Genomic DNA, 14916 nt, shown 5'->3' with positions numbered 1-14916 from the left:
TCTTTTAGCCCAGCACTGACCCTGAAAAGTAATTCTAAGCGTACTTACCAGTAACTTGTATTTCCTTCCATAGGAATCCATTGTATGGTTTTCAGCAGAAAAGTTTCTAAGTGTGGAGTTTTGGAACTTACAAATATTTCTCTAAAATCAGCTGAACTACGAATTCCAATTTACTCACCTGTTATCAAGAGAGACCTCAGTGCTGAATCTTTAAGGCCAGTACTTATCTTGAAAAGTAATTCTAAGTGTACTTAACAGTAACTTGTATTTCCTTCCATAGGAATCCATTGTGTGGTTTTCAGCAGAAAAATTTCTAAGTGTGGAGTTTTGTAACTTACAAATATTCCTCTAAAATCAGCAGAACTACAAATTCCAATTTACTCACCTGTTATCAGGAGGGAACCCAGTGCTGAATCTTTTAGCCCAGCACTCACCCTGAAAAGTAATTCTAAGCGTACTTACCAGTAACTTGTATTTCCTTCCATAGGAATCCATTGAGTGGTTTTCAGCGGAAAAGTATCTAAGTGTGGAGTTTTGGAACTTTAAAATATTCCTCTAAAATCAGCCGAACTACGAATTACGATTTACTCACCTGTTATATGGAGAGACCTCAGTGCTGAATCTTTAAGGCCAATACTGATCCTGAAAAGTAAATCTAACCGTATTTACCAGTAACTTGTACTTCCTTCCATAGGCTAACATTGACTGGTTTCACTTGGAAATTCTTCTAAGTGTGGAGTTTTGGAACTTTAAAATATTCCTCTAAAATCAGCTGAACTACGAATTCCGTTTTACTCACCTGTTATCAGGAGAGAACCCAGTGCAGCATCTTTTAGCCCAGCACTGACCCTAAAAAGTAATTCGAAGCGTACTTACCAGTAACTTGTATTTCCTTCCATAGGAATCCAGTAACTTGTATTTCCTTCCATAGGAATCCATTTTGTGGTTATCAGCAGAAAGGTTTCTAAGTGTGGAGTTTTGGAACTTACAAATATTCCTCTAAAGTCAGCCGAACTACGAATTCCGATTTACTCACCTGTTATCAGGCGAGAACCCAGTGCTGCATCTTTTAGCCCAGCACTGACCCTGAAAAGTAATTCTAAGCGTACTTACCAGTAACTTGTATTTCCTTCCATAGGAATCCATTGTGTGGTTTTCAGCAGAAAAGTATCTAAGTGTGGAGTTTTGGAACTTGCAAATATTCCTCTAAAATCAGCCAAACTACGAATTCCGATTTACTCACCTGTTATCAGGAGAGAACCCAGTGCTGCATCTTTTAGCCCAGCACTCACCCTGAAAAGTAACTCTAAGTGTACTTACCACTAACTTGTATTTCCTTCCATAGGAATCCATTGTGTGGTTTTGGACAGAAAAGTATCTAAGTGTGGAGTTTTGGAACTTACAAATATTCCTCTAAAATCAGGCGAACTACGAATTCCGATTTACTCACCTGTTATCAAGAGAGACCTCAGTGCTGAATCTTTAAGGCCAGTACTTATTCTGAAAAGTAATTCTAACCGTACTTACCAGTAACTTCTACTTCCTTCCATAGGCTAACATCGACTGGTTTCACTTGGAAATTCTTCTAAGTGTGGAGTTTTGGAGCTTTAAAATATTCCTCTCAAATTAGCCGAACTACGAATTCCGATTTACTCTCCTGTTATCAGGAGAGAACCCAGTGCTGCATCTTTTAGCCCAGCACTGACCCTGAAAATTAATTATAATTGTACTTACCAGTAACTTCTACTTCCTTCCATAGGCTAACATTGACTGGTTTCACTTGGAAATTCTTCTAAGTGTGGAGTTTTGGAACTTTAAAATATTCCTCTAAAATCAGCTGAACTACGAATTCCGTTTTACTCACCTGTTATCAGGAGAGAACCCAGTGCTGCATCTTTTAGCCCAGCACTGACCCTGAAAAGTAATTCTAGGCGTACTTACCAGTAACTTGTATTTCCTTCCATAGGAATCCATTGTATGGTTTTCAGCAGAAAAGTTTCTAAGTGTGGAGTTTTGGAACTTACAAATATTTCTCTAAAATCAGCTGAACTACGAATTCCAATTTACTCACCTGTTATCAAGAGAGACCTCAGTGCTGAATCTTTAAGGCCAGTACTTATCTTGAAAAGTAATTCTAAGTGTACTTAACAGTAACTTGTATTTCCTTCCATAGGAATCCGTTGTGTGGTTTTCAGCAGAAAAATTTCTAAGTGTGGAGTTTTGTAACTTACAAATATTCCTCTAAAATCAGCAGAACTACAAATTCCAATTTACTCACCTGTTATCAGGAGGGAACCCAGTGCTGAATCTTTTAGCCCAGCACTCACCCTGAAAAGTAATTCTAAGCGTACTTACCAGTAACTTGTATTTCCTTCCATAGGAATCCATTGAGTGGTTTTCAGCGGAAAAGTATCTAAGTGTGGAGTTTTGGAACTTTAAAATATTCCTCTAAAATCAGCCGAACTACGAATTACGATTTACTCACCTGTTATATGGAGAGACCTCAGTGCTGAATCTTTAAGGCCAATACTGATCCTGAAAAGTAAATCTAACCGTATTTACCAGTAACTTGTACTTCCTTCCATAGGCTAACATTGACTGGTTTCACTTGGAAATTCTTCTAAGTGTGGAGTTTTGGAACTTTAAAATATTCCTCTAAAATCAGCTGAACTACGAATTCCGTTTTACTCACCTGTTATCAGGAGAGAACCCAGTGCAGCATCTTTTAGCCCAGCACTGACCCTAAAAAGTAATTCGAAGCGTACTTACCAGTAACTTGTATTTCCTTCCATAGGAATCCAGTAACTTGTATTTCCTTCCATAGGAATCCATTTTGTGGTTATCAGCAGAAAAGTTTCTAAGTGTGGAGTTTTGGAACTTACAAATATTCCTCTAAAGTCAGCCGAACTACGAATTCCGATTTACTCACCTGTTATCAGGCGAGAACCCAGTGCTGCATCTTTTAGCCCAGCACTGACCCTGAAAAGTAATTCTAAGCGTACTTACCAGTAACTTGTATTTCCTTCCATAGGAATCCATTGTGTGGTTTTCAGCAGAAAAGTATCTAAGTGTGGAGTTTTGGAACTTGCAAATATTCCTCTAAAATCAGCCAAACTACGAATTCCGATTTACTCACCTGTTATCAGGAGAGAACCCAGTGCTGCATCTTTTAGCCCAGCACTCACCCTGAAAAGTAACTCTAAGTGTACTTACCACTAACTTGTATTTCCTTCCATAGGAATCCATTGTGTGGTTTTGGACAGAAAAGTATCTAAGTGTGGAGTTTTGGAACTTACAAATATTCCTCTAAAATCAGGCAAACTACGAATTCCGATTTACTCACCTGTTATCAAGAGAGACCTCAGTGCTGAATCTTTAAGGCCAGTACTTATTCTGAAAAGTAATTCTAACCGTACTTACCAGTAACTTCTACTTCCTTCCATAGGCTAACATCGACTGGTTTCACTTGGAAATTCTTCTAAGTGTGGAGTTTTGGAGCTTTAAAATATTCCTCTCAAATTAGACGAACTACGAATTCCGATTTACTCTCCTGTTATCAGGAGAGAACCCAGTGCTGCATCTTTTAGCCCAGCACTGACCCTGAAAAGTAATTCTAAGCGTACTTACCAGTAACTTGTATTTCCTTCCATAGGAATCCATTGTGTGGATTTTCAGCAGAAAAGTATCTAAGTGTGGAGTTTTGGAACATACAAATATTCCTCTAAAATCAGCCGAACTACGAATTCCGATTTAGTCACCTTTTATCAGTAGAGAACCCAGTGCTGCATCTTATAGCCCTGCACTGACCCTGAAAAGTAATTCTAAGCGTACTTACCAGTAACTTATATTTTCTTCCATAGGCTAACATTGACTAGTTTCACTTGGAAATTCATCTAAGTTTGGAGTTTTGGAACTTTAAAATATTCCTCTAAAATCAGCCGAACTAAGAATTCCGATTTACTCTCCTGTTATCAGGAGAGAACCCAGTGCTGCATCTTTTAGCCCAGCACTGACCCTGAAAAGTAATTCTAAGCGTACTTACCAGTAACTTGTATTTCCTTCCATAGGAATCCATTGTATGGTTTTCAGCAGAAAAGTTTCTAAGTGTGGAGTTTTGTAACTTACAAATATTCCTCTAAAATCAGCCGAACTACGAATTCCAATTTACTCACCTGTTATCAGGAGGGAACCCAGTGCTGCATCTTTTAGCCCAGCACTGACCCTGAAAAGTAATTCTAAGCGTACTTACCAGTAACTTGTATTTCCTTCTATAGGAATCCATTGAGTGGTTTTCAGCGGAAAAGTATCTAAGTGTGGAATTTTGGAACTTTAAAATATTCCTCTAAAATCAGCCGAACTACGAATTCCGATTTACTCGCCTGTTATATGGAGAGACCTCAGTGCTGAATCTTTAAGGCCAATACTGATCCTGAAAAGTAAATCTAACCGTACTTACCAGTAACTTGTATATCCTTCCATAGGCTAACATTGACTGGTTTCACTTGGAAATTCTTCTAAGTGTGGAGTTTTGGAACTTTAAAATATTCCTCTAAAATCAGCTGAACTACGAATTCCGTTTTACTCACCTGTTATCAGGAGAGAACCCAGTGCTGCATCTTTTAGCCCAGCACTGACCCTGAAAAGTAATTCTAAGCGTACTTACCAGTAACTTGTATTTCCTTCCATAGGAATCCATTGTATGGTTTTCAGCAGAAAAGTTTCTAAGTGTGGAGTTTTGTAACTTACAAATATTCCTCTAAAATCAGCCGAACTACGAATTCCGATTTACTCACCTGTTATCAAGCGAGAACTCAGTGCTGAATCTTTAAGGCCAGTACTTATCCTGAAAAGTAATTCTAACCATACTTACCAGTAACTTGTATTTCCTTCCATAGGCTAACATCGACTGGTTTCACTTCGAAATTTTTCTAAGTGTGGAGTTTTGGAACTTACAAATATTCCTCTAAAATCAGCCGAACTACGAATTCCGATTTACTCTCCTGTTATCAGGAGAGAACCCAGTGCTGCATCTTTTAGCCCAGCACTGACCCTGAAAAGTAATTCTAAGCGTACTTACCAGTAACTTGTATTTCCTTCCATAGGAATCCATGGTGTGGTTTTCAGCAGAAAAGTTTCTAAGTGTGGAGTTTTGGAACTTTAAAATATTCCTCTAAAATCAGCCGCATTACGAATTCCGATTTACTCTCCTGTTATCAGGAGAGAACCCAGTGGTGCATCTTTTAGCTCAGCACTGACCCTGAAAAGTAATTCTAAGCGTACTTACCAGTAACTTGTATTTCCTGCCATAGGCTAACATTGACTGGTTTCACTTGGAAATTCTTCTAAGTGGGGAGTTTTGGAACTTTAAAATATTCCTCTAAAATCACCGAACTACGAATTCCGATTTACTCACATGTTATCAGGAGAGAACTCAGTGCTGCATCTTTTAGCCCAGCACTGACCCTAAAAAGTAATTCTAAGCGTACTTGCCAGTAACTTGTATTTCCTTCCATAGGAATCCATTGTGTGGTTTTTAGCAGAAAAGTTCTAAGTGTGGAGTTTTGGAACTTACAAATATTCCTCTAAAATCAGCCGAACTACAAATTCAGATTTACTCACCTGTTATCAGGAGACAACCAAGTGCTGCATCTTTTAGCCCAGCACTGACCCTGAAAAGTAATTCGAAGCGTACTTACAAGTAACTTGTATTTCCTTCCAGAGGAATCCATTGTGTGGTTTTCAGCAGAAAAGTATCTAAGTGTGGAGTTTTAGAACTTACAAATATTCCTCTAAAATCAGCCGAACTACGAATTCCGATTTACTCACCTGTTATCAGAGGAGAACCCAGTGCTGAATCTTTAAGGCCAGTACTGATCCTGAAAAGTAATTCTAACCGTACTTGCCAGTAACTTGAATTTCCTTCCATAGGCTAACATTGACTGGTTTCACTTGGAAATTCTTCTAAGTGTGGAGTTTTGGAACTTTAAAATATTCCTCTAAAATCAGCCGAACTACGAATTCCGATTTACTCACCTGTTATCAGGAGAGATCTCAGTGCTGAATCTTTAAGGCCAGTACTGATCTTTAAAAGTAATTCTAACCGTACTTACCAGTAACTTGTATTTCCTTCCATAGGCTAACATTGACTGGTTTCCCTTGGAAATTCTTCTAAGTGTGCAGTTTTGGTACATACAAATATTCCTCTAAAATCAGCTGAACTACGAATTCCTATTTACTCTCCTGTTATCAGGAGAGAACCCAGTGCTGCATCTTTTAGCCCAGCACTGACCCTGAAAAGTAATTCTAAGCATACTTACCAGTAACTTGTATTTCCTTCTAAAGGAATCCATTGTGTGGTTTTCAGCAGAAAAGTTTCTAAGTGTGGAGTTTTGGAACTTACAAATATTCCTCTAAAATTAGATGAACCACGAATTCCGATTTACTCACCTGTTATCAGGAGAGATCGCAGTGCTGCATCTTTTAGCCCTGCACTGACCCTGAAAAGTAATTCTAAGCGTACTTACCAGTAATTGTATTTACTTCCATAGGAATCCATTGTGTGGTTTTCAGCATAAAAGTATCAAAGTGTGCAGTTTTGGAACTTACAAATATTCCTCTAAAATCAGCCGAACTACAAATTCCGATTTACTCACCTGTTATCAAGAGAGATCCCAGTGCTGCATCTTTTAGCCCAGCACTGACCCTGAAAAGTAATTCTAAGTATACTTACCAGTAACTTGTATTTCCTTCCATAGGAATCCACTGTGTGGTTTTCGGACAAAAAGTTTCTAAGTATGGAGTTTTGGAACTTACAAATATTCCTCTAAAATCAGCCAAACTACGAATTCCGATTTACTCACCTGTTATCAGGAGAGATCCCAGTGCTACATCTTTTATCCTAGCACTGACCCTGAAAAGTAATTCTAAGTGTACTTACCAGTAACTTGTATTTCCTTCCATAGGAATCCATTGTGTGGTTTTCAGCCGAAAAGTATCAAAGTGTTGGGTTTTTGAACATTAAAATATTCCTCTAAAATCAGCCGAACTACAAATTCCGATTTACTCACCTGTTATCAGGAGAGATCCCAGTGCTGCATCTTTTAGCCCAGCACTGACCCTGAAAAGTAATTCTAAGCGTACTTACCAGTAACTTGTATTTCCTTCCATAGGAATCCATTGTATGGTTTTCAGCAGAAAAGTTTCTAAGTGTGGAGTTTTGTAACTTACAAATATTCCTCTAAAATCAGCGGAACTACGAATTCCAATTTACTTACCTGTTATCAGGAGAGAACCCAGTGCTGCATCTTTTAGCCCAGCACTCACCCTGAAAAGTAATTCTAAGCGTACTTACCAGTAACTTGTATTTCCTTCCATAGGAATCCATTGTGTGGTTTTCAGCAGAAAAGTTTCTAAGTGTGGAGTTTTGGAACTTACAAATATTTCTCTAAAATCATCTGAACTACGAATTCCGATTTACTCACCTGTTATCAAGAGAGACCTCAGTGCTGAATCTTTAAGGCCAGTACTGATCCTGAAAAGTATTTCTAACCGTACTTACCAGTAACTTGTATTTCCTTCCATAGGCTAACATCGACTGGTTTCACTTGGTAATTCTTCTAAGTGTGGAGTTTTGGAACTTTAAAATATTCCTCTCAAATCAGCTGAACTACGAATTCCGATTTACTCTCCTGTTATCAGGAGACAACCCAGTGCTGCATCTTTTAGCCCAGCACTGACCCTGAAAAGTAATTCTAAGCATACTTACCAGTAACTTGTATTTCCTTCTAAAGGAATCCATTGTGTGGTTGTCAGCAGAAAAGTTTCTAAGTGTGGAGTTTTGGAACTTACAAATATTCCTCTAAAATTAGATGAACCACGAATTCCGATTTACTCACCTGTTATCAGGAGAGATCCCAGTGCTGCATCTTTTAGCCCTGCACTGACACTGAAAAGTAATTCTAAGAGTACTTACCAGTAATTGTAGTTACTTCCATAGGAATCCATTGTGTGGTTATCAGCAGAAAAGTTTCTAAGTGTGGAGTTTTGGTACTTACAAATATTCCTCTAAAATCAGCCGAACTACGAATTCCTATTTACTCTCCTGTTATCAGGAGAGAACCCAGTGCTGCATCTTTTAGCCCAGCACTGACCCTGAAAAGTAATTCTAAGCATACTTACCAGTAACTTGTATTTCCTTCTAAAGGAATCCATTGTGTGGTTGTCAGCAGAAAAGTTTCTAAGTGTGGAGTTTTGGAACTTACAAATATTCCTCTAAAATTAGATGAACCACGAATTCCGATTTACTCACCTGTTATCAGGAGAGATCCCAGTGCTGCATCTTTTAGCCCTGCACTGACACTGAAAAGTAATTCTAAGCGTACTTACCAGTAATTGTAGTTACTTCCATAGGAATCCATTGTGTGGTTATCAGCAGAAAAGTTTCTAAGTGTGGAGTTTTGGTACTTACAAATATTCCTCTAAAATCAGCCGAACTACGAATTCCTATTTACTCTCCTGTTATCAGGAGAGAACCCAGTGCTGCATCTTTTAGCCCAGCACTGACCCTGAAAAGTAATTCTAAGCATACTTACCAGTAACTTGTATTTCCTTCTAAAGGAATCCATTGTGTGGTTTTCAGCAGAAAAGTTTCTAAGTGTGGAGTTTTGGAACTTACAAATATTCCTCTAAAATTAGATGAACCACGAATTCCGATTTACTCACCTGTTATCAGGAGAGAACCCAGTGCTGCATCTTTTAGCCCTGCACTGACCCTGAAAAGTAATTCTAAGCGTACTTACCAGTAATTGTATTTACTTCCATAGGAATCCATTGTGTGGTTATCAGCAGAAAAGTTTCTAAGTGTGGTGTTTTTGAACTTACAAATTTTCCTCTAAAATCAGCCGAACTACTAATTCCGATTTACTCACCTGTTATCAGGAGAGAATCCAGTGCTGCATCTTTTAGCCAGGCACTGACCCTGAAAAGTAATTCGGAGCGTACTTACCAGTAACTTGTGTTTCCTTCCATAGGTATCCATTGTGTGGTTTTCAGCAGAAAAGTATCTAAGTGTGGACTTTTGGAACTTACAAATATTCCTCTAAAATCAGCCGAACTACGAATTCCGATTTACTCACCTGTTATCAGGAGAGAACCCAGTGCTGCATATTTTAGCCCAGCACTGACCCTGAAAAGTAATTAGAAGCGTACTTACCAGTAACTTGTATTTCCTTCCATAGAAATCCATTGTGTGGTTTTCAGCCGAAAAGTATCAAAGTGTGGAGTTTTGGAACTTACAAATATTCCTCTAAAATCAGCCAAACTACGAATTCCGATTTACTCACCTGTTATCAGGAGAGATCAGTGCTACATCTTTTAGCCTAGCACTGACCCTGAAAAGTAATTCTAAGTGTACTTACCAGTAACTTGTATTTCCTTCCATAGGAATCCACTGTGTGGTTTTCGGCCGAAAAGTATCAAAGTGTGCAGTTTTGGAACTTACAAATATTCCTCTAAAATCAGCCGAACTACAAATTCCGATTTACTCACCTGTCATCAGGAGAGATCCCAGTGCTGCATCTTTTAGCCCTGCAATGACCCTGAAAAGTAATTCTAAGCATACTTACCAGTAACTTGTATTTCCTTCCATAGGAATCCATTGTGTGGTTTTCAGCAGAAAAGTTTCTAAGTGTGGAGTTTTGGAACTTACAAATATTTCTCTAAAATCATGTGAACTACGAATTCCGATTTACTCACCTGTTATCAAGAGAGACCTCAGTGCTGAATCTTTAAGGCCAGTACTGATCCTGAAAAGTAATTCTAACCGTACTTACCAGTAACTTGTATTTCCTTCCATAGGCTAACATCGACTGTTTTCACTTGGTAATTCTTCTAAGTGTGGAGTTTTGGAACTTTAAAATATTCCTCTCAAATCAGCCGAACTACGAATTCAGATTTACTCTCCTGTTATCAGGAGAGAACCCAGTGCTGCATCTTTTAGCCCAGCACTGACCCTTAAAAGTAGTTCTAAACGTACTTACCAGTAACTTGTATTTCCTTCCATAGGAATCCATTGTGTGGTTTTCAGCAGAAAAGTATCTAAGTGTGGAGTTTTGGAACTTACAAATTTTCCTCTAAAATCAGCCGAACTGCGAATTCCGATTTACTCACCTGTTATCAGGAGAGAATCCAGTGCTGCATCTTTTAGCCCAGCACTGACCCTGAAAAGTAATTCGAAGCGTCCTTACCAGTAACTTGTGTTTCCTTCAATAGGAATCCATTGTGTGGTTTTCAGCAGAAAAGTTTCTAAGTGTGGAGTTTTGGAACTTACAAATATTCCTCTAAAATCAGCCGAACTACAAATTCCCATTTACTCAAATGTTATCAAGAGAGATCCCAGTGCTGCATCTTTTAGCCCAGCACTGACCCTGAAAAGTAATTCTAAGCATACTTACCAGTAACTTGTATTTCCTTCTAAAGGAATCCATTGTGTGGTTGTCAGCAGAAAAGTTTCTAAGTGTGGAGTTTTGGAACTTACAAATATTCCTCTAAAATTAGATGAACCACGAATTCCGATTTACTCACCTGTTATCAGGAGAGATCCCAGTGCTGCATCTTTTAGCCCTGCACTGACACTGAAAAGTAATTCTAAGCGTACTTACCAGTAATTGTAGTTACTTCCATAGGAATCCATTGTGTGGTTATCAGCAGAAAAGTTTCTAAGTGTGGAGTTTTGGTACTTACAAATATTCCTCTAAAATCAGCCGAACTACGAATTCCTATTTACTCTCCTGTTATCAGGAGAGAACCCAGTGCTGCATCTTTTAGCCCAGCACTGACCCTGAAAAGTAATACTAAGCATACTTACCAGTAACTTGTATTTCCTTCTAAAGGAATCCATTGTGTGGTTTTCAGCAGAAAAGTTTCTAAGTGTGGAGTTTTGGAACTTACAAATATTCCTCTAAAATTAGATGAACCACGAATTCCGATTTACTCACCTGTTATCAGGAGAGAACCCAGTGCTGCATCTTTTAGCCCTGCACTGACCCTGAAAAGTAATTCTAAGCGTACTTACCAGTAATTGTATTTACTTCCATAGGAATCCATTGTGTGGTTATCAGCAGAAAAGTTTCTAAGTGTGGTGTTTTTGAACTTACAAATTTTCCTCTAAAATCAGCCGAACTACTAATTCCGATTTACTCACCTGTTATCAGGAGAGAATCCAGTGCTGCATCTTTTAGCCCAGCACTGACCCTGAAAAGTAATTCGGAGCGTACTTACCAGTAACTTGTGTTTCCTTCCATAGGAATCCATTGTGTGGTTTTCAGCAGAAAAGTATCTAAGTGTGGACTTTTGGAACTTACAAATATTCCTCTAAAATCAGCCGAACTACGAATTCCGATTTACTCACCTGTTATCAGGAGAGAACCCAGTGCTGCATTTTTTAGCCCAGCACTGACCCTGAAAAGTAATTAGAAGCGTACTTACCAGTAACTTGTATTTCCTTCCATAGAAATCCATTGTGTGGTTTTCAGCCGAAAAGTATCCAAGTGTGGAGTTTTGGAACTTACAAATATTCCTCTAAAATCAGCCAAACTACGAATTCCGATTTACTCACCTGTTATCAGGAGAGATCCCAGTGCTACATCTTTTAGCCTAGCACTGACCCTGAAAAGTAATTCTAAGTGTACTTACCAGTAACTTGTATTTCCTTCCATAGGAATCCACTGTGTGGTTTTCGGCCGAAAAGTATCAAAGTGTGCAGTTTTGGAACTTACAAATATTTCTCTAAAATCATGTGAACTACGAATTCCGATTTACTCACCTGTTATCAAGAGAGACCTCAGTGCTGAATCTTTAAGGCCAGTACTGATCCTGAAAAGTAATTCTAACCGTACTTACCAGTAACTTGTATTTCCTTCCATAGGCTAACATCGACTGTTTTCACTTGGTAATTCTTCTAAGTGTGGAGTTTTGGAACTTTAAAATATTCCTCTCAAATCAGCCGAACTACGAATTCAGATTTACTCTCCTGTTATCAGGAGAGAATCCAGTGCTGCATCTTTTAGCCCAGCACTGACCCTGAAAGGTAATTCGAAGCGTCCTTACCAGTAACTTGTGTTTCCTTCAATAGGAATCCATTGTGTGGTTTTCAGCAGAAAAGTTTCTAAGTGTGGAGTTTTGGAACTTACAAATATTCCTCTAAAATCAGCCGAACTACAAATTCCGATTTACTCAAATGTTATCAAGAGAGATCCCAGTGCTGCATCTTTTAGCCCAGCACTGACCCTGAAAAGTAATTCTAAGTGTACTTACCAGTAACTTGTATTTCCTTCCAAAGGAATCCATTGTGTGGTTTTCAGCCGAAAAGTATCAAAGTGTTGGGTTTTTGAACATTAAAATATTCCTCTGAAATCAGCCGAACTACGAATTCTGATTTACTCTCCTGTTATCAGGAGAGAACCCAGTGCTGCATCTTTTAGCCCAGCACTGACCATGAAAAGTAGTTCTAAGCGTACTTACCAGTAACTTGTATTTCCTTCCTTAGGAATCCAGTGTGTGGTTTTCAACAGAAAAGTATCTAAGTGTGGAGTTTTGGAACTTACAAATATTCCTCTAAAATCAGCTGAACTACGAATTCCGATTTATTCACCTGTTATCAGGAGAGATCCCAGTGCTACATCTTTTAGCACAGCACTGACCCTGAAAAACAATTCTACGCGTACTTACCAGTAACTTGTATTTCCTTACATAGGAATCCATTGTGTGGTTTTCAGCAGAGTAGTTTCGAAGTGTGGAGTTTTGGTACTTACATATATTCCTCTAAAATCAGCCGAACTACGAATTCCGATTTACTCACCTGTTATCAGGAGACAACCAAGTGCTGCATCTTTTAGCCCAGCACTGACCCTGAAAAGTAATTCGAAGCATACTTACCAGTAACTTGTATTTCCTTCAATAGGAATCCATTGTGTGGTTTTCAGCAGAAAGGTATCTAAGTGTGGAGTTTTGGAATTTACAAATATTCCTCTAAAATCAGCCGAACTACGAATTCCGATTTACTCACCTGTTATCAGGAGAGAATCCAGTGCTGCATCTTTTAGCCCAGCACTGACCCTGAAAAGTAATTCTAAGCGTACTTACCAGTAACTTGTATTTCCTGCCATAGGCTAACATTGACTGGTTTCACTTGGAAATTCTTCTAAGTGTGGAGTTTTGGAACTTTAAAATATTCCTCTAAAATCACCGAACTACGAATTCCGATTTACTCACATGTTATCAGGAGAGGACTCAGTGCTGCATCTTTTAGCCCAGCACTGACCCTGAAAAGTAATTCTAAGCATACTTGCCAGTAACTTGTATTTCCTTCCATAGGAATCCATTGTGTGGTTATCAGCAGAAAAGTTTCTAAGTGTGGAGTTTTGGAACTTACAAATATTCCTCTAAAATCAGCCGAACTACGAATTCCGATTTACTCACCTGTTATCAGGAGAGACCCCAGTGCTGCATCTTTTAGCCCAGCACTGACCCTGAAAAGTAATTCTAAGCATACTTACCAGTAACTTGTATTTCCTTCCATAGGAATCCATTATGTGGTTTTCAGCAGAAAAGTTTCTAAGTGTGGTGTTTTGGAACTTACAAATATTCCTCTAAAATCAGCCGAACGACGAATTCCAATTTACTCACCTGTTATCAGGAGAGAACCCAGTGCTGCATCTTTTAGCCCAGCACTGACCCTGAAAAGTAATTCTAAGCGTACTTACCAGTAGCTTGTGTTTCCTTCCATAGGAATCCATTCTGTGGTTTTCAGCAGTAAAGTTTCTAAGTGTGATGTTTTGGAACTTACAAATATGCCTCTAAAATCTGCCGAACTACGAATTCCGATGTACTCACCTGTTATCAGGGGAGAACCCAGTGCTGAATCTTTAAGGCCAGTACTGATCCTGAAAAGTAATTCTAACCGTACTTGCCAGTAACTTGAATTTCCTTCCATAGGCTAACATTGACTGGTTTCACTTGGAAATTCTTCTAAGTGTGGAGTTTTGGAACTTTAAAATATTCCTCTAAAATCAGCTGAACTACGAATTCCGATTTACTCACATGTTATCAGGAGAGAACTCAGTGCTGCATCTTTTAGCCCAGCACTGACCCTGAAAAGTAATTCTACGCGTACTTACCAGTAATTTGTATTTCCTTCCATAGAAATCCATTGTGTGGTTTTCAGCAGAAAAGTTTCTGAGTGTGGAGTTTTGGAACTTACAAATACTCCTCTAAAATTAGCCGCACTACGAATTCCGATTTACTCACCTGTTATCAGAAGAGATCCCAGTGCTGCATCTTTTAGCCCAGCACTGACCCTGAAAAGTAATTCTAAGCGTACTTACCAGTAACTTGTATTTCCTGCCATAGGAATCCATTGTGTGGTTATTAGCAGAAAAGTTTCTAACTGTGGAGTTTTGGAACTTACAAATATTCCTCTAAAATCAGCCGAACTACGAATTCCTATTTACTCTCCTGTTATTAGGAGAGAACCCAGTGCTGCATCTTTTAGCCCAGCACTGACCCTGAAAAGTAATTCTAAGCATACTTACCAGTAACTTGTATTTCCTTCTATAGGAATCCATTGTGTGGTTTTCAGCAGAAAAGTTTCTGAGTGTGGAGTTTTGGAACTTACAAATACTCCTCTAAAATTAGCCGCACTACGAATTCCGATTTACTCACCTGTTATCAGAAGAGATCCCAGTGCTGCATCTTTTAGCCCAGCACTGACCCTGAAAAGTAATTCTAAGCGTACTTACCAGTAACTTGTATTTCCTGCCATAGGAATCCATTGTGTGGTTATTAGCAGAAAAGTTTCTAACTGTGGAGTTTTGGAACTTACAAATATTCCTCTGAAATCAGCCGAACTACGAATTCCGA

This window comes from Triturus cristatus, chromosome 1_1, assembly GCF_964204655.1.
Source record: "Triturus cristatus chromosome 1_1, aTriCri1.1, whole genome shotgun sequence".
Taxonomy (NCBI): Eukaryota; Metazoa; Chordata; class Amphibia; order Caudata; family Salamandridae; genus Triturus; species Triturus cristatus.
The sequence above is the reverse complement of the archived record's forward strand: the minus strand, read 5'-3'. Positions refer to the sequence as shown.